This window comes from Equus asinus, chromosome 7 (assembly GCF_041296235.1).
Source record: "Equus asinus isolate D_3611 breed Donkey chromosome 7, EquAss-T2T_v2, whole genome shotgun sequence".
NCBI classification, from domain to species: Eukaryota; Metazoa; Chordata; class Mammalia; order Perissodactyla; family Equidae; genus Equus; species Equus asinus.
The window spans coordinates 58,924,264-58,945,512 of NC_091796.1; positions in this window are offsets into that span (position 1 = coordinate 58,924,264).

The window sequence follows — 21,249 nt, forward strand, 5'->3', positions numbered from 1 at the left end:
GAGATAAAGGCGAAGGAAAGAGTTAGCCTTTTTCATAAATCAGGAAGAGAAATGCGGTGTGGGGTTTCCTTCTCATGCTCATGTTTACTCCGTTTCAACTGCCACCTTTTACGTTAGCCCAGGGGCAGAGGGGCACCCACACGAACGGGAGATCCTGGATTTAGCCAAGATCATTAGGCCAGGGTGCCCTTCCCACACAGAGATGCCTTGCAGGAACAGGGATGGGAAATTATGTGAGGAACGTGCCATCACCAGGTCTAAGCCTGGAGAGGGCGGGACGCTGGCGCAGGCCTGCTCGGTCTTGATTTCAGCTCCAGTGGGGTTGGAGGAGGCTGGCAGGCTTTCCGCCCTGGAGATGGGATTGCCGGGCTGCCAGCAGCTTTTCTTCTTTCTGCCCACGTAGCACTGTCTTTGCGGAGGGCATGTGTACACAGCTTGCGATTTTGGATCTGCCACATCAATAGGCAAGATAGAGAAGAGTCGGGCAACCACCACTGGGGCACAGATGGGGCGGGAGTAGTCATGGAGGGACAGCAGTGGACCCCTGTGCAGACAACTGGAGCCTCCGTTTGGCTGCTCTTATTCCACTTCTGTGCAGTACTGACGCGAGGCCATGATGCTTGTTAGAGCATCATGCTTTTAGGAGAAACCAACTACATACCAGGGGGCTTAGGGGAGAAAAAGGGAAAAAAAATAAAATCTTTAAAAAAAAATTAAAAAATTAAAAAAATAAAATGCATCCGGGGAGACAGAGAAAGCTGCTTTGGACGAGGACCTGGATGTGTATGAGGGGACAGTAACTATTGGCAAATGTTGAGGACTGTTAAGGAGAAAGAAGATGAGACTGATTTTTTTATCACTCTAATTAGTAACTGGGATACTAAGTGGAAACACTAGAGAAACGGTTCTGTTTAGTATACATGAATATTTTCTGATGATTAGCACAGTGAAAGGAAAGAGTACGGGGTTCAAGGTCAGGACGCCCAGAGTTCAAATCCCAGGTCTGTGAGTAACCAGCTCTGTGACCTTGGGCAAGTTAGACAAATACTCTGAGTTTGGCTCTCATCTGTAAAATAGATATTTGTTCAACAGTTTCTTATTGAGGACCAATTACATGCCATGTTCTAGGGATGGGAAACCCAAGAGCAGGGAAAAAAGGGGAAAAAAACCCCTGCAGTTTCCTTAGTAGTAGGGAAAAAAGAGTAAGGAACTAGGCAAAATACACACTGTCCTACATTGTGATAAGTATAAGAGAACCGTAAGGCAGAGAAAGGACGGAAGGAGTGGGAGTGGGAGTTTGTGTGTGTGTGTTCGTAGTAGAGATCTCTACCTCCTAAGGTTTTAGGATTAATGAGAAAACACGCATCTAAAGCCCTCAACACTTAGTGAGCAATAAGTGATAGTCTCTCTCCTGTCCCGTCCAGCAAGGGAAAGGCTGCAGAGAGAGCCAGCCCTGCCCTGCCCACCCACAGCCCACGGCTCTGCCGCTGACTGTGTGGCTGCGGGCAAGTCACTTTTCTCATCTTCAAAACATTACCCTGAGGAGCAAATGAGCCAACGTTAATTAAAGAGGCAAAATTAACATAGTAGGTAGCTAAAATTTACATATGTTCATCTTAAACAAATGTTCAGGGTCTCTCAAGGCTGCAATCAGGGCGTCAGCCACATCACCTTCTCATTTGTTGTCTTCCAAGCTCATTCAGATCCATGGCGGCATCTAGTTCCTTGCAGTTGCTGAACCGAGGTGTCTGTTTTGTAGCTAGCTGTTGGTGGGAGATGGCTCCCAGCTCCAAGAGGCTGCCCACAATTCCCGGCCAGCTAGGGGAGAACTGGAAAAGGTTCAGCTTGTGTACTGTAATGTTGCTTCTTTATTATATAACCATTTTTACATAAGTACTTAATATAAGTTCGGACATTTTTTAGGAGCTTCACAAATATTAACTCATTGAATCCTCACAAGACTTTAGGAGGTAGGCACTATTATTCTTGCTCTCTTACAGATGAGAAGGACTGAGGCACAAAGAAGGGAAGTCATTGCCCACAGTCACACAGCCTGCAGGTGCAGTTCGAGTTCAAAGCCAGGCGTGCTGGCTCACAAGTCCATGCTCTGAGCCTCTGCCTGCGCTGCCTGGACTCTCCTCCCAGGCGGGGAGTCCTTCCCACCTGCACGCGGCAGGCTGGGCGTTATTTCCAACAGTGGGAGGGGCCTGGTTGGGGTGGGCACAGCTCCTTCTGCAAAGAGACAGCTCCCCTAATTCAGTTCATTATTTCATCCGGACACACCGCCATATGACCGCGTCCTCACGCTGAACCTCCACCCTCTTGTTATTTTGCCAGCTCCAAAGCAGGTGCTTATGCAAAGGTTTGGAAGGTACTGAACTTGGTTTTAAGTTTCCTCTATTTTTGCACAAGTCATTTAATTTTTTCTTAGATTATTTCAAAGCGGGGAGTGGTTATTCGGAAGGATGAGGTCTAAGTCTGAGCAGTGAACTTACTCTTACTATAAATAGCACCAGAAATGTGCGTCAATTCGCATTGCCACAGAAAACTGAACGGTTTCCTCACAATCTTAATGGTACCAGGTTTTATTCTTAGATTATTTTTGTTAGGTTTATAATGACAACAATCATACCTCCAACTTGCTTAAATTTGCATTTCCTTTATTGTTAGTGATATTGTTAGTGTGTACCTGTCGAGGTGATATTTTGAATTTTGAATTCATTACTTCGTGTACGAACTGATTTAGGTAGCATTATGGACCCTTAAACTATAAAGGTCAACCTGCGTGGTAGAATGCACCTTTGTTCCGCTTAGGTTATGTTATCCTGTTCCATAAAACAGAGTTGAGACTTTGGGTTTCACTAAAGCTAATTCTCGAGACGTCACACTGGTGTTTTTTGTGAGCACTTATATACATGTGTTAATCGATTGACTTAACAAAAGTGTTTTCTTGCATCAGTCCAGTGCACAATTCCTCGCAAATGTTGAAAACGACACATCACGTCACACTTGTGACTGAGGAAGCAGGAAAGGGGACACAGGACCGGCGGGAATGTTGAGATGGGAGGATTTAAGAACTGCTGGAGTTCAGAGGTGCTTGGAGAACTCCTTTCCTCTGAATGTTTAAACTTGGATTCTGAGTTTACTTTACAAACAATGGATCCCAGGCTCACAAGCATCCTGGCCGAAAATGCTGACGAGTCAGAAGAAAGCACCCAGCTGGGGTATTTCCAAGTAAAGTCCTTGATGTCAGGCCTGAGTGGGGAGGTCCTCCCACCCCGGGGGATGCTTCCGGCACTGGAGGAGGTGAAACTTCCATGGTGGGGCTGTGGGGCTGCCCTGAGCGGGGAGATTCAGCTGGCTTCCTCCCAGGGGCGGGGAGCAGACATGCTGTTAAAACACGCTCAGGTTGATGGGGAACTTCTGCTTGAACAAGGTCGAGGTGATTATGGGGTCACTCTTGCTGCGACAGACATTTACACAGGTGCCAGACGGCCAGCCCCTCTCGGCTCTGTTGTCGAGCTCCCAGCCCGCGTTTCCTGGCCACGTCAACAGATGGTTCTCTGAAGCTGGCTGGAGAAGAAAGACCTCTTGGTAATGAGCTCAGCTCTCTCTCTCTTTCTCTTGGGGAATTTGCATTCCTTGGCATGAAAGGTAGAAGCACTCGTCCTGCCCTTCTGAACAGCCGAGAGGGGGAACGTGCTGGTTCCCACATGTGATGGTGTGCACACCTGTCTGTCTACAGGCAGAGGGTCTGAAATATTGGTGCTAGCACGTTCTGATGGATACATCTCCTATTTCTGCAGGGTGATGTTGGGGCAGGGGTGGTCCTCCGCGCACAGAAACCAGTCTCTCTGCCAGTGTAGGACTACACATTCTGAACACCGATTTCTAAGGCTTGAGTTGTCAGAAAGTGTGGAAAGTTGGTACCTGTGCCAGGTGGTGGGTAGATCCGAGGCCAGATCCTCTCTGTGAACAACGGGGCCTTGGCCCTAAGATCAGTGATTTATCAGGGAGTTGGGGACCATGGGCAGTGTCTGTGGGAAAGAGTTTTCTCGAGTGCCTGTGCTAGTTTGGGGTTCCATGCTCAGATAGGCTGTCCTCATTTAAGTTTCCCCTTTGTAAGTAACCATTGCTGAAAACCTGGCTTTGTGGCTATGGCATAAACCTTTTGAGTGCCATTTAAGATATACATCAACTTCGACCTTGGCCTTAACTTTTTGTCACATACAACGGAGCTAAATTTCTTATCCTCCACTGATTTAAAAAGTATGGCAAAAGCCAATGCCTTTTAGGGACCACACAGCGCTTGTCTCCCTGTCACCATCACCAGGAGAACTCAGCTCTCATTTCAGATCCCTTTCTTCATCCTTAATTATTTCCTCTTCATTTTGATTTCAAACATTCTTCACCATCAGTTGATAATTGATAATGAATCTGATGGAACATAATGGATCCACATAAAGGATGAGGCTATTTAATGTTTTCCAGATGCAGGCAGCTGTCAGGAGCACGAGGCTGGGAGCCCGGGAGCCCCATAGACCAGGGCCTGAGTCCCTGCTCTGGTTTCCAGAATCCACATTCAAACCACGGGATGAAGTTGAAATGAGGAGCATGATGGGGAGTGTCTGTGAAGTTCCACCACCATGTTGTCGAGGTGTATTCAAACCTCTCAGTTAAAAAGTAGTACCAGGCACTGTTCCTATCCCACTGCTGAAAGTTTCATTTGGATCAAAATTATAGTCATAGAACTGACAGATGTGAGTGAGTGTTTTCAGACGAGAACAGAATGAGATAGCACATTCGATGATAACTACATGGCTATTAATATCACAGTGCAAATTCAGTCTTTAGCTTCCAAATTCATTTTTCTTCAATAAATGATCAATCATCTTATAATTAAAATTCATTTCTGAGCTAGAGTATGGTGTGGAATGATCACAAATCCCAGGAATAAGCAGTGTTTGTTTAACTGATTCTTATTTTGCAATATGACGTAGTTTAACTTTGTTTCAAGTCATAAAAATGCCAATTTGAAAATTGATGGTGCCTACAAATAAAATTATATTTTAAGCTACTTTTGAACCCTGACACGTTCTTAAGCCATTTTTCCTGGTTATCACATCTGTGAGCCAAGGGAGAAGGAGACACTGGTAACCGTGTACAATTTCAGAACTAGCTTAAAACTTGGCACTGTGATTTTCCTAAGATGCCGCTAAAATTGGAGATGAGATAAAGTAACCGGAACGTCCAGCCTGCAAAGCGTGGGAGTCCCCTGGCTACTTCCCTCTTTGACCCCTGCAGCCTTTTCTGTGCATCTCGCCTCACTGGATACTTAATCCTCTTAGTGTCCCATTCTCGCAGGTTGCTCTGAACCCCCGGGGACAGAGGGAGGACTTGGCTTCAATCACACCAATTGGCAGGAAGACCAGACTGGGCTTCTCATCCTGTCGGGACTCCTGTGCTCAGCGAGGAGGCAGGGAGAGAGGGCAGTGGACTGCCAGGCACCAAGAGGGGGCAGAGAGATTTGGGACTGGGCCTTCCCACCCCCTGCACGGAGGACCAGGCTATCTCCTCCCGGGGTGAGTCAGGCTGGCCCCACGTTTGGCTTGAGAGCCAAAGCGTTTGTGTGGAAGCTGCTCTCAAGGCTAGAATAAGATGATTCTCTTAAAACGCTTTAGTTAAACCTTTGGTTTGAGGCAATGGGCTTTAGGGATAAGGATTTCTCTGAGTATCCCTTTTATCTTATTTTATTTTATTTCTAATAAGTCAAAGTGCTCTCGAGGTCCCTGGGTGAAGGCACTCAGCACTTCAAGGATGCGTAGCGCTTCTATGATTGGGATGGCTCAGTGCAACCAGCTCCTTCAGGGCCTCAGGCTCAGGAAAGGAAACCCAGGCAGTAAATTAGCCCCAGACTCAAAGTGCCGGCTTTGGCCCAGCTAGTCACACCACCCCCTGTGTCACGTGCTTCAGCTGCTCTTTTCTCTGCCCTCTATGTAATCCCTGAAAAAAATAGAAGACTTTTTGTGTGCGGGGCACAGGGTGGGGGTGGGGACCGGCCGTGCAAATCCCCTGCACGGGTGCAAAGCCGGACCTGAGTTGCCAGGGAGGGTTTCAGCCTTCGCGGAAATTAAGGCGCTCATGGAAGGAGCTTATTCTCCATTTGTGGGGAGTTCAAGTGGGACAATGGGTCTGTGTGGCAAAGGATTACCCAGCCAGTCACAAAAGCATCAGGACCTTTTAATCTGCAAATCAAAATTGTGCCCCCAGTGACCCCACCACCAAAGGGGGCGTAATGCTAGAATGAAGGAACATTGCTTTTTCTCATGATGGTAAAACCTTTTCAGGACGGAAATATCACTGTTAAGCTCCTGGCATTTCGCCAGCCTTTTCAGAATTCAGTCTACATAATAACGTTCCCTCAGGATCCTGTGCAGGGTTAGAGCTCACTGAGAGGAGTGGGGTGCTGCCCTCCCAGGTCCCCAAGGCCTGTGATGCCAGAGGAGGGGGGTTGAGTCCATCTTAGAGGCAGGAAGGATGTGGGTGCTCCAGGTGGGGCCCGGGACCTCCGCTGTCTCTAGACACATCAATTCCCTTGAACAATGAGAGGGATTCATTTTATTCACCAATTCACTTCTGGCCAGTTTTGTTTTTTCAACTTACGGCACTTAACTGCTGGGGAGACCAGCATATCAAAGTACAACTAGGAAGAATATAATATATACAATGTATCTTTGAGCTGTGTTTCCAAAGCCAAGTGTAAATTCCTGCTAACTCGTTGGCAGGTTGTAGTCATTTCTATTCCCTTTTGCTTGTACGGATAAGGGGGCAGCTTTGAAAGTCAGGAGGATGTTAAATCTCACCAAGGGCGCTCAATGCAGAGAGGTTCAGAGAGCCTTGAACTCCTTCGGAGGGAACCCTCGCTCTGAGTATGTGTCCTTTAGTGCCCAGGATACAAGCGTGCACCTCCCTCATGCTTTGTCAACCTTGCAGTCTCGAGACCATCTCCATGGTGTTAGAGAAGCAGCGCCAAGTCCGGAAGACACTTGCGTACCTGGGGTGGGTGTTTAGAAGTCTGGTTCTAAGGCCTGTGGAGTGGCTGCTCCTGCTTGATGAGTAGTTGTCTGCTGAAAAGACCAGGGCCGTCTAAGTGCCGCCCCTGAAACCCAGAGGAACAGGTGGGTGAATCTACATGAAGTCTACAGAAATGCCTTCAGGGAACAGACTCTGGGCTCTGAGCTCCTGGCCCTGGGAAGTGCTGTAGGCATGTTCCCCAAGTCATCAGCCCATTGTTCTCCTGTTGCCTGGAAGACCAGCTGGAAGTTGACAGCAGGAAGAGCAGGAAACTAGGAACAGCACCCTCTATTGCCGCCTCGTCTGCCCGGGCACCGTGGGGCTCTGAGAGAGTCCTGAGGGAGGTGAGGCAGGCACAGGACTGCTGGTTTGGGAGGTGACACAAGGATCACAACATTCTCCCAGCCAACTGTCACATGCCGCTCTGCGGTGAATTCTGACAACATCCCGGGAAGAAGAGCAAGACAGATAATACCTGGCTCCACTTTTCATAAAAGGAACTAGAAGCTCAGATGGTTTGAGTGACTTCCACCATGCCAGTGGCTCCCCAGGGTTGTGCTGGAATTCAAGTCCAGCATTCTTCCTTTGTTTCTACTGGTCTTGTCCTTAAAATTGTGAGTTAAATGGATTGATGGGTACTTGTTTCTCAAACCACAGAATCCTATGATTAAGTAATACCATTGTGTCCTAAGAAATGGGTCATGTTTGTTCAAATAAAAGGAAAAACATATGATAATAACTTTATCTAACTTATTATTACAAGGGCTGTTTCAGCCTAAAAGAAGACTATCACGAAAGCAAATGCTATGTCTCGCCCTCCCCTCCTCTTCCCACTCCACCCTTCCTTCCCCTCCCATCGCTCCCCTCCCCCATCAGTGGACCCAGAGGACCTGTCCTGACGACTTTTCCCATGAGCTCAGACGAAGGCTCCGATTCTCAGGACAGCACCTCAGGCAGCTGTTTCCAATATTTGGAGTTAGCCCCCAAAATGGCAAATCCACTGTAATATTTGAAAATATATTTGTTTAATTTTTGACTAGATAATACATTAATATATTTTACAAATTAGAAAATATAAAAAAATTGTGGTCAAAATCTTCTTCCCAGTGCATTCCCCATCTACCCAGTTTTTTCCCTTACCGATTAGAGCAAAGCAGCAAGGAGCCATAATTACTGCCTTCTTGTGTAGCCTCTCAGAGATTTTCTTCACACCTGCATAAGCAAAGGCAAATGTATATTCCCCCTTTTAAAATGTTCCCTATATGGTCTGCACCTAATGTAACTTGTATTTTGTTATCTTGTATCTTGTAGATTTTTCCCTGTCCATACAAATAGAGCTTCCATATTCTTTTCAGTTGAGTCATAGTAGGGCGTATGTACCCACCGTAGTATATTTACTGTGAGTAGTGAATACACCACCGGCTACTAATGAACATTTGGGCTGTTTGCGTTCTTCTGAGGTTAGAGTGATGTATTAGATAACTTTGTATGTATATTATTTCCCATGTGTAATAATATATATGTAGGATACACTCCTGGAGGTAGAATTTCTGGGTCAAAGGATAGATGCATTTATAATTTACTAGATATTTCCAAATAGTCATCCCCACTCATTTTATGTATTCACAAATCTGTAATTCTGTATGAAAGTACTGTTTCCCCGACAGCCTTAACGTTGCTGCTTTATCAAACTTTTTAAAATTTTTGTCACACTGCTAGATTAGAAATTGTATCTTTGTGGGGTTTTATTTGGCATTTTCCCTGCTATCAGCGAGATTGAGCATTTCTTTTTATGTTCAAGATGCATTTTTATTTCCTTGTTTGCATCATTTCCCTCATTAATGGATGATGGATAAAGTACTGCTAAGGAGAAAGAGGGTGTTTTGGGGTCACAGCCTAAATGTTTCCGAGTTTGACATTGGAGTATGCCTCCCTCGTGTCATTACCAGGACGAGAGTACTTAGCAGTGTGGGTCATGAGTGAGCAGGAGACCCATCGACAGAAGGGAGGGAATGGCATTCTCAGCTGAAGCAATGGCGAGCAAAAACACAGGACTTTGCTGGTCCATGGCTTGTTTGGAAATGGATCACGTCTGTATGACAGGCCCACAGGTGCCAGGAGGAAGCAGAGGGGACTAGACAGCTAGTGTTATGAGGACAGTTAGATTGTGCAGGGCCTTGAATGCCAGGGCAAGGGCTTTGGACCTTGTTGGGCTGGTTGAGGACAACAACAGTAAGTTGCTGAGTAGAAAATCAGTATCTCCTTTGCCCCACTGTTAGTGCCATGTGCACCACTGTGTCCCGGACATAAAATATACGTTCATATTAATAAGAGAACATGTTAACAGTCAGTCACTAAAAATGGCATTAGCCGCAGATGATCCTGGAGAGTCACGGACAGCTCATGGTTTATAGGAGTCCGCAGGGTGAGGTCCAATTTCTGGCCTTTCAGCAGTCCTCCCGGGGCCTAGTTCCACTCCCCAACCTGCTCTGATAGATCGTGTTCTCTGGATGGAGACTGGAGACAAGGGGAATGAAAACTGCTGTCACCCCCAACCTGGGAGCGAGGAGAGGGCAGAGAGGCTGACTCTAGTGCACATTTCTTCCTAAGACTGATGCACTAGGTAGTAGAAAAAGGAAAGAGGAGAAAGAGAAATTAGGCCAACTGAAGCCCAGAAAAGTTAGAGGTTTCCACATCTCAAGATTTTCATTTCCTGCTCATTCTTATGTAGATGAAGTCCAAAACTCAATGATATTTCCTATTTCTATAGATATGCAGAGCATGCCACTAAGAAATGGAGGGGGTGACCTTTAATATATTTCAAGCTTAAATATAAATTGTTTTTTAATTGACTCCTGCTTTGAGTGATTTCTGTGTCACGTGCTCCTTGTTAGCACCAGTGGCCTGGGCTGAGAAATGTGTGTTGACTTCTTACTACGAGCAGGGCCTGCGGCACCGGAGGAGGTTCTCTCATCTTTTCTGACCCCCACAAATTCACTCACTGTGCCTCTGACAGAGAGGAAAGAAACTTCCGCTCCTTGTTTCAGAGGATTACATGTGAAAATATTTTATGAGCTTGACTTTTTCATGTAAAATACAAGCTATGTGACATTTAAATCAGCTAGTGAAAATGAACAAGTTTCATTTATTGAGAGCCTAGGATCATAGAAGTTGATTTTATTGAACCAAATTATGAGAACAAATGTGCAAGCAGAAACACACAAGACAATCTGGATAATTCTGCTTTACCCTTGAACATTCTGATGTGTGTGTCTGAGTGATTTTGTGTGTGTGTGAGAGTGTGTGTGTGGGTGTGTGAGTGTGTGCGTCTGTATGTCTGAAGAAGCACAGAGCAGAAGCCAGCCGTTCAGTTGCCCCCCATCCCAGGGTTGCATCTTTGCTTGGCGTTCTTCATTATCCTCCTTGCTCTAAGGAGACAGATGTCCACACTCGTGCTTTGCGAGAGACAATTACATCGACTCCCAGGGATGCTCAGAGCTCGAGGTCCTCACGGCTTTCATAGCTGATGGTGAGGACTCCCTGGGTGGATGAGTCTGTGAGAAATTGGCCTTCAATATCAAAATAATGAATAGGCTTTAATGTGATTCTACAAAATCATTCAACCAGGAAAAGTTGGCTCAGATGTGAGAAGAGTTTTCAATGAGTTCTCATTTACATATAGTTTTCCAACTGCATTTTTTTTAAGAACCCAGAACTACTAGTGGCTTGCCCAATAATTGAATTAAAAACTATTCCCTCGTTAATTTTAGTACTCTGTATCAACCAAGCAAACATCAGTCTTCCTACACTTTATAACTTTCTTCCAGGCCATAATCTCAGATTATCAGATGAAAAAAAATCAAAGACTTGGCTATTCCGTCACTGTGCACTTAACTCTCAGTAATCACAGTCAAAGTAACCTACGCGTAAGTGAGCTTATGGAACGCGGAAGACTCTCCAAGTATGTCATATGGTCCTCATCCAACCTTACAAACTGTCGATAGTACTGTTTTTCAGATGATAAACAATCTCGGAATGGTTGTTTGGTTTCCCGAGGTTCCACAGTGGCGAGTACCTTCCGTCTGAATCACATACCCTCCTTGTAGTGTGCTACGCCTTGTGATGAAATTTTCAACAAGACCCCTACTTTTCTTGTGTACGTTTTATTCCTTGTGAGCACAGTATTCTCTTGTACACTGTACACAGTTTTGTTATTGTCCAGAGCAATGAAAGGGAAAATTGATGTCCATTTTTGGGTGAAAATCTAAAAGAACATCCTCCCTACACTCACTGTTACTGGGCTCACCACCCTCTACTCCAGCTGTTTTTATTCTAAATGTCTTCTTCCTTCTCTATTTAGCTTTTAAAGCAGACATATAGACAAACACCCAAACATATACAAAACATATTTATTTATATATAAAATAATAAAATATATATAAAAGACAAAAAAGTTAACATTTAATCATTTTTTGTTCTGGTTTTTATCGAAATGAAACATGTAGAAGATTATGTTAAAGTTGCATCTGACTTTGACGCCCGAGTACAAGCTTGCTCACCTCGTCTTGAGAGACCCGCAGTCATAAATCTGGTGGGTCTCCCTCTAGTTTATATTTTTCACCTTTTAATTACACATATATTTGTAAACAGTTTATAGTACTGTTCTCTGTGTTTTAGAATTATATATAAATGGTATCATCCTACAAAACAACTTCATTTTTTAAACTAACTATATTTTCAAAATCTATTTATTTCCACTCACATAATCAGCATGTAGCTGAACTTTAAAATTCAACCTCTATCTTTCAAGATGTGAGTTAAATTAATTTACAGTTAACGTGGTTACTGGATATATTTGTAGTTATTTCTGAAACTGGGTATATGTTTTCCATTTACTGTACTTTTTTTGAGACATTCTAACTTTTATTCTTTACATGTATTTAAAGCTTTAAGTTTGTTAAAAGTGCATCTCTGCACATATTTTCATCTTGAAGCAACTGTTCTAGATACGTTTTTATCTTCCCCATCCTGAGACCCTAACTCATGTGTGAGCTCAGACAAGTTTCTCCCTCCCTACCTTACTTTCCTCATCCAGTTATTCTAGCTATTTGTCTAGCGGGTATTTCCGCATGCTGGTCATCTTTAATAACAACATTAACCATAATGTAATGGTTAATGACGTTGATGTCATGTCATGACAGCTGTCTTTGTTGAGAGACAGCTGTATTTTAGACAGCATTCCTGAAAAATAATAGGCTCTTGGTAAACACCAAGTTCTGAACCAATTTGCAAATTGACCCAAAAGTCAGAGATGATTCCCCTCTCAGCTGGACTAAGAAGATGTTGTGACCACCATCTCAAATAAGACTTCTCGTACCTTCCTTCTAAGTTGAGATGGTAAATAAAAGCAAATACACAACCACACAAGAATCCCTGGCCTATGAGATTGTGAATATCCTTGACAGAGGATATTCTCTATCCTCAGACAGGGGGTAGAGACATTATGATAAAGATGTCTCACTCTCAATGCATGCTCATCCTGTTACTGCGATGAGTTCTTGGGTTAATCCCTTTCACATTGTTATCATTGGCAGGGCTCAGGAGTAGATATGATACTCTGAGCTTATAACTCATTAAATAGCTAAACAAATCACCAAGAAGTAATGAAATCATAGTCAATCTTTCCATCTTTGTTTACTCATGATCCAGAACATTCTGGTAAAACCAACCTATTGCTTGTTCAGCTATGATAAACCCTAAGAGAAAAAACTTCCTAAGAAATGATTGAGCAGGATCATTTGATAGAATAATATCTCTTGGATATGTGGGACTTGAAAGAATGAGAAATGCACAAGCTTGAAGTACCAACTGGTGCTCATTTTTGGAAAATTATCCAAGAAATATCAGTGAATTGTTGTTTTCTAATGTAAACATTAAGTGCTAAAAATTATCCTCTCAGCACTGCTTAAGCTGTGTCCCACACATTTTGGTATGTTATATTTTCATTTTCATTCAGTTCAATGTATTTTTTAAAAATATTTCCTTAAAGGACAAATCTGTGGTTACCAGAGTAGACAAGGTCAAGGGAAGGGTGAAAGGGAGTAAAGGGGCATATGTGTATGGTGATGGATGGAAACTAGACTTTTGGTGGTGAACACAATGCAGTCTATGCAGAAGCTGAAATATAATAATGTACACTAGAAATTTAAGGAAAAAAAGGAAGGAAAAAAGTTTCCTTGAGACTTCCTCTTTGACCCATGGATTATTTAGAAGTTTGTTGTTTAGTTTCCAAGTGTTTTAAGATTTTCCTATCATTTTTTCTGTTATTGATTTCTAATTTGATCTCATTGTGGTCGGAGAACACACTCTGTAAGATTTCGGCTCTCCAATAGTTATTGAGGTTTGTTTTATGGCCCAGGATTTGGTCTAGCTAGGTAAATGTTTTGTGAGCACTTGAAAAGAGTATGTGTTCTGCTGTTGTTGCATGAAGTGTTCTGTAAATGTTGATTATAACCTGTTGATTAATGGTATTGTTGAGGTGGTCTATATCCTCTCTGATTTTCTGTCTAGTTGTTGTAACAGGTGTTGAGAGAGAGCTGTTGAAGCTTCCAAATATAAGTATGGATTTGACCATTTCTCCTTTCAGTTCTATCAGTTTTTGCTTTACATATTTCGTGGCTCTGTTGTTTGGTTCATGAGCACTTAGGCTTGCTGTGTCTTCTTGGTGGATTGACTTTTTTATAATCTTCTCTGTACCTTGTAATTTTCTTTTCTCTGAAGTATGCTTTATGTGACTTATATGAACTCTGCTTTATCTTGGTTAAAGCTTACATGGCATATCTTTTCTGTACTTTTATTTTCAACCTGCCTATATTGTTATATTTGGAGAGAACACATAGTTGGGACATGTTTCTTGTATTTTTTTTTTTAATCCACTCTGCCAATCTCTGTCTTTTAGTTGTATACTTAAACCATTTACATTTAATGAAATTATGATGTTAAGATTTATGTCTGCCATTTTATTTTTTGTTTTCTCTTTGTTTCCTTTGTTTTTTTATTCTCTTTTCTCTTTTTCCTATCTGCCTGTGTGTTACTTGAACGTTTTTGGAATTCAATTTTGATTTCTCTATAGTCTTTTAGTATATCTCTTTGTATAGATTTTTAGTGGTTCTGCTAAGTATAATATAATACATGTATAACTTATCACAATCTATTGATGTTGACATTTTACTAATGTGAGTGAAGTTTAGAAACTTACTCTCTTTAGGTTATTTTGCTCTCTTCCATTAAGAATAGCATTGACTTAAATATTTCCTCTAGATACATTGAGAACCATGTCAGAAAATGTTATAATTTCTGCTTCAAAATCAAACATAATTTAGAATACTCAGAGGAGAAAGAAAGACTATTTACCCATAATTTTGCTTTTTCTATATTCTTTATCCTTTGCGATGTTCCCAAGTTTCTTTCTTTTATCATTTCCTTTTAGTTTCAAGAACTTCCAGAAGCCATTCTTTTAGGAGAGGTCTACTAGTGGCAAATTCTCTTAATTTTCTTTCATCTGAGAATGTGTTGGTTTACCCTGCATTCCTGAAGGACATTTTTGCTGGATGTAGCATTCTGGGTTGACAATTCTTTTCTTTTAGCCCTTGAAAAATCTTATGATACTTCCTTCTGGCTTCCATGGTTTCTAACAAGAAATCTGTTGTCATTCAAATTGTTTCCCTTATAGATGAGGTGTTATTTCTCTCTACTGCTTCAGGATATTTTCCTTGTTTTTAGTTTTTAGAAGTTTGATTTTGTTGTGTGTTGTGTCTTGACGTGAGTTTCTTGGGTTTTTCCTCTTTGGAGTTCACTTAGCTTTTTGAATCTTTAGGCTTATGTATTTTGCCAAACTTGGGAAATTTTAGCCATGACTTCTTTGAATGTCTTTTCAGCTCCACTCTTTCTTCTCTTCTTCTGAGACTTCATGACACAAGTATTGGATTTTTTGTTACAGTACCACAAATCCCTGAGCCTCTGTTCATTTTGTTTTCTCAAAACAAAAGTTTTTTCTCCATTGTTAGAATTGGGTAATTGGTATTGTTCTAGCTTCAAGTTCAGTGATTTCTTTTTTTGTTCTCTCTATTATTCTGTTGAAGTCACCCATAGAGTTTTTAATTTCTGTTATTATATATTTAAGTTCTAAAATTTCCTTTTGTTTCTTAGTTCTTTGTATTCTATTTCTTTGCTGAGACTGTGCAGTTTTTATTTGTTTTAAACATGTTCATAATTGCCTGTTGAAGCATTTTTATGATGGCTGCTGTAAAATCCTTGTTAGATAATTTCAACATCTGTGTCACATCAGTGTTGGCCTCTGCAACTGTCTTTTCTCATTTAAGTTGAGATTTTCCTGGTTCACTGTGTATATGAATGATTTTCAGTTATATCCTGGACATTCTGGGTATGATCTTATAAGATTCTGGATCTTACATATGCATTTGTGTGTGTGTGTGTGTGTGTGTGTGTGTGTGTAATGCTATTGTTCTCATTCAGTTTATTTCTACATATGTCACACATTGTTAATATTTTTGCTTTAGATATTCAATTATCTTTTAAATATGTTAAAAGGAAGAAATATGTCTCTCTCTATATATCTATATATATATGTCAAATATATATAATTATATATTATATTGACATCATTTTCATTATTTTCATCATCCTTCTTTTCTTTGTGTACCAAATTTCCATCTGCTAGTCTACTCTTTCTTCCTGAAAAACTTCCTTCAATATTCGTTGGCAATGAATTCTTCCAGCTTTTGTTTGTCTAAAACGTCTTTGCTCTGCCTTCATTTCTGTAGTATATTTTCGCTGTATATAGAATGCTGGGTTGGTTGATTTTTCTTTCAATACTTTAAAGATGTCTCTTAAATTTCTTCAGGCTTGATTAATTTCTGATGAGAAGTTGGCTGTAATCTTTATCTTTTCTCCTCTGTGTAAGTTTTCTTTATTCTCTGGCTGCCCTCAAAATGTTCTCCTTTGTCTTTGGTTTTCTTCAGTTTGATTATCATACCTATCAAACGTACCTAGGTATGTTTTTCTTTTTATTTATCCTGCTTCAGTTTCCCTGAGCTTATTGAATCTGTAGTTTATTGATTCTCATTAACTAAAAAAAATTGTCAGCTGTTGTCTCTTCGAACGTTTCTTCTACCCATTCTCTCTCTCTCTGTCCACTCCAATGATATATATTTGGTACTGTCCTACAACTCTTACATGTTTTGCTCTATTGTTTTTTCTCTTTCTTCTTTGTGTTTCACTTTGTTTAATTTCTATTTATCAATTTGTTTTCATTGATTTTTTAATTCTTATGTGTCCAGTTTGCTTATAAGACATTGAAAGAGTTCATCATCTCTGATACCATGTTTTTATTACTAGCATTTCCATTTGACTCTTTTTATAATATATATCTCTCTGCCCAAATTCCTCATCTGTTCATGTATGTTGTCTACCTGTTGCACTAGGTTCTTTAATACATGTAACATCTTTATGTAAATATTTATTAATCACATATTTATACAAATATTTAACATACCTAGCATCTCTCTGATATTTCTAATATCTTGGTGTTTTGGGTCAAGTTATGTTGACTGCTTGTTATTATTGCAGAGCTTAACCTGATACTATAGGTGCTGGCCATGATTATCAAGGAAGAAAGAAAAAGAAAAGCAGTATGACGATTGAAATGGAAGAGAGAAACCTGTCATTATTTTCAGATGCTACGATCACATAAATTCAGTAAACTTAGCAGAAATAATAAGAGAGTTCAGCAAGGTCAATTTTCAAAAATCAATAGTGTTTTTCAAACTAATACATAATCAACTAGAAAAATATATTTAAAAAAATAAGATGCCATTCACAATTCTCACAATATTTGTAAAGCATCAGGAATTAACAAATCATGATTAAAAATTGCTCAGAAAAATGTTAAAATTTAATTGAACTTTATAAAATAAAATGGAAATTTAATCATGCTCTTAGACAGTATGACTAATTTTTTGGGAATATTAATTCTCCCAACACATTTCTATAATTTCGGAACAGATATATATTTTTAAGGCAATGGGTAAACTCACTCTAAATGTACATGGTGTAATATTCTAATATGTAATGGTCTATGAACAGGTAAGTCAACTCTTTGAAATAGAGGAGGACAGAGTGCGATCTTGCTCTCTAAACTATTAAGATATGCTTCAAAGACACAGACATAAAATCAGTGTAGCACTGGTCAAGAACAGACAAAGACACCAATGAAATGGCATAGGGGGCTCAGACACAGATCCTCAGATATTTGGGAACTTAATATATGGTAAAGTAGCAGTACAGATCAATGGAGAAAGAGTGATTAAACAGATCACTTCAGTGGTGGACTGCTAAGCCAGTTCTCTCTCACCAGAAAAGGATTTGCTGATTTCCATGGTATAAATACTCCCACCACAGCCTATTTCAAACTATCAACAATTTAACAACCAACTTGCAAAACTCCTCAATATTTCACAATTGTCTCTTGCCACCTGGTACAAGCTGACTCCAGCACATCACTGGATGGCTTCATTTTGGAGAAAATAAAACTGGATTATTACACAACATCATTTACAAAGGTGTACACAGATGGGTAAAAGACCTGAAAAATGTGGGTATAAACTATAAAATAATCAAAGAAAGTGGAAGAATACTTTATTGATATTTGCATGGGGAAGGGCTTATCAAACATAACCTTAAAAGCAAAAAATCATGAGGCAGAAACAATGATGATTGTTATTATATTAAAATTACCAATCTATGTTCAGTAAAGGACACCATGGACAAGGGTATCAGGTGTGACAAGATGAGAGAAGATACTTACAATCAATAAAATAAAAAGAGGCTAATATTTACAATAACTAGCAATCTATCAAAAATAAGTAAAAGATTGGACCCAATAGAAAAATAGGCAAAAGATGTATGTAAACAAGTGATTCATGAAAGAATAGACCAAAAGGCTGACAAATGTATGAAGAGATATTTAAAATCACTAATGGTTAGGAAAACATGAATTAAAATGATAATGAGACATCACTTTGCTCTTAAATGAGAAACATAAGTAAAAAAGTGGGAAAAAGCCAAATATCCATGGAGCTGTGGGAGTATAAAAATCTCATGTTAAAATACCTCCCAGGGTGCTTGACAGACGATAGGTGCTCAACAAATGTTAAGTAAATCTTACTTTAAATATTTTTTTTTTTAAGGATTGGCACCTGGGCTAACAACTGTTGCCAATCTTTTTTTTTTTTTTCTGCTTTATCTCCCCAACCCCCCCCCCCCCCCCCCGTACACAGTTGTATATCTTAGTTGCAGGTCCTTCCAGTTGTGGGTTGTGGGACGCCGCCTCAACGTGGCCTGACGAGCAGTGAGTGCCATGTCCCCGCCCAGGATCCGAACCCTGGGCCGCCGCAGCGGAGCCCGCGAACTTAACCACTCGGCCACGGAGCCAGCCCCTAAATATTTTTTTAAATATGAGGGAGAGAGAGTAGATAACGCGTATATGACCTCATGCTGTGAGTGTTGGAAGAAAGAAATAAGTGTGCAGAGGCCTGAAGACTGACCATGAGGCTCAGATTCAGAGGGAGCCTCAGCCGGACCTGAGAGGAGGTGACTTGGCGAGAACTGGAGATACAAGAGCCTGGGACATTACATGGGGGTTGTTTTTGCCATGGTTCATCTGTCAGGGATTAAAGACTGTGTCTGAATGTTTGAACATTTAGCAATGAGCTAATTATGATTTGCCTTGGACGAGCTTCTTGGTTGAAACCTACTGGCTGGAATTTCTAGTCATGCCATTAAAAAGGACAATGATTCTGAGCCCTGAGGAATAGCTCAGGAATAGAATGGTTGCTGGGGATGAGATGATTGCGAAATCAGTTTCAGATTATTGTACTCAGACAACATGGATAAATGGAGGCTAATTATTTGGATACTTCAACAAAGTGGTGATTATGAATGGAGGATTCCCTGGAGAGGAAAGAGGGAATAAGTCTGAAGCAATGTAATTACTGGAAAAGAGCGTCCAAGAACATGAGATGTGCACCAGGGAAGGGGGTCTGGGGATGTCACCATCAGCCTTGTCTTCTGAAGTGAGTGGTTCTGGGGAAAATGGTGACACCATCCAATGGGTGTTGGGTGTCCTGACTCTGTGCGGTGGTGGCTTTCTCCCCAGCTCTCTCATCCTTCCGTTGTCAGCTCCTCCTGGGCTCCGGTTGGCTTCCATCCTTCTTTCCCTTTCCTACTCCTCCCCCACCCCAACTCACTCACACACATTTTAAAAACCATTTAAATGTGTTCCTGTTTCTAAGTGATTTTTGCACATATTTAACCTTTTCTAATGTGTTAGATTGTATTTGTCAGACTCTCAGAGTTTGGGAAACTTTTCAGAATAAAAATGTTCTCTCCTCTATGTATCTTTGCTCTTTTGATATGCTCTCTAATAATAAGCAATTGTCATTCTGGAGATTTCAGGCCCCTGAAAGCAGTGGGAGAATACAGCCCACTGCCAGTGCCTGAAGGGCCGGAGGTGGCCTCCTCCTGCTTCTCTCCAGCACCTAGCAGAACACCTGGACACACTTATTTAGACCTGGCTCTGTGGAAAGGCGTATTTTGCAGAATTTGGTATCTGTTATGGACTGCATGTTTGTGTCCCTCAAAATTTCTACGTTCAAATCCTCACCCCCAGTGGGATGCTATTAGGATCTGGGGCCTTTGGGAGGTAATTAGATCATAAGTGGGGAGCCCTCATGCTGGGATTGGTGTCCTTATAAGAAGAGACACGAGGGAGCTCGTGCCTCCCTCTCTCCCTCGCTCTCTCTGCCGTGTGAGCACACAAGAAGATGGCCGTCTGAGAACCAGGAAGAGTGCTCTCACCAGACACCGGATCTGCTGCCACCTTGAGCTTGGACTCGAAGGCGGACTGTGAGAAATAAGTGTCTGAGGCTTAAGCCCCCCGGTCTGTGGTAGCTTGTTGCAGCAACTTGAATGGACTAAGACAGTGTCCCTAAGAGCAATGAGGGCTATGCCGACATGCTGTCGGTTTCCTCAAGTAGTCAGAGCAGAGAAAAACTTTCAACAAGACCAGGAAGGTTTACCTGAAGAACTTGGATTATCATCCACATTTATAAAAATATGCAGGAATGCTTTACAGGGCTGTGATTAGCAATCTGTTTACGGTTGTTTAACAGTCTGTTAAATGTTCTGTGCATTTAAAGTAAAAAAAAAAAGAATAAGAGAAAAAGGCACAATTACCTTCTTAAATATTAAAATTAGCAATATTAAATTACCTATACTAAAATAGGCTATAGAAAGTGAGCAGTATTAACATATTCACTTAAATTAAGGCTGGTTCATTTAATCTCTATTTACATGTGTGTTTACGGAAGGCAGATAGCTGGAAGAGGGGGTCCAGCTAGGTGGGACAATGTCCACGAAGGCCGGATGCCTAAAGCAGGAGTATAGATGATGCAATGAGACAGCTTGGGCAAACATGCCCAATCTAGTGGCCTTTGCTTCATTTGGCTGTAATTTTGTCCACTTCACAGGACCGTAGGTTTGGGGCCAGGAGGTGGCCTGGGTAAGGTGAGGAATGTGGCTCCAGGCAACCTGGGTCACTGAGAGCCTGACTTCTTCACCACCAGAGGCTGAGGCCTGGTTGCGACCTGGGCACAGGGCCTCGGTGGACTGGAGCACGTCTGTAATGGCAGGGACTCCCTGACGCCAGCAGAGACAGGGTCCCCAGGCCGGGCTGGGTCACGCAAGGGGGGAAGGTTGAGGCTGACGGCCGCTGAGTCCTCCTCACCATGGCCTCCCCCAGTAATGAGCACAGCCAATATGAGAGCGTGTTGGCCACATTTGTGACAAACATTGCTTGAAATACGGTGAATTAGGACTACTCACTTCCTCCCTCCCTTTCTGTAACTATAGTTTCTACTTCCCCTCCCTCAAGGATTCTGGAAGATCCTGAAGTGGCTGCCATGAAAAAAAAGGGGGTGCCTGGTGGCAGATTCAGATTAGGCTGCCTCGGGTGCTCGCCACTCTCCAGGTGGCAAAAGCCACCCTGTGGAGCCAGCTGACAGCAGCCATCTGGCATAGGTGGAACTTTGATTATTA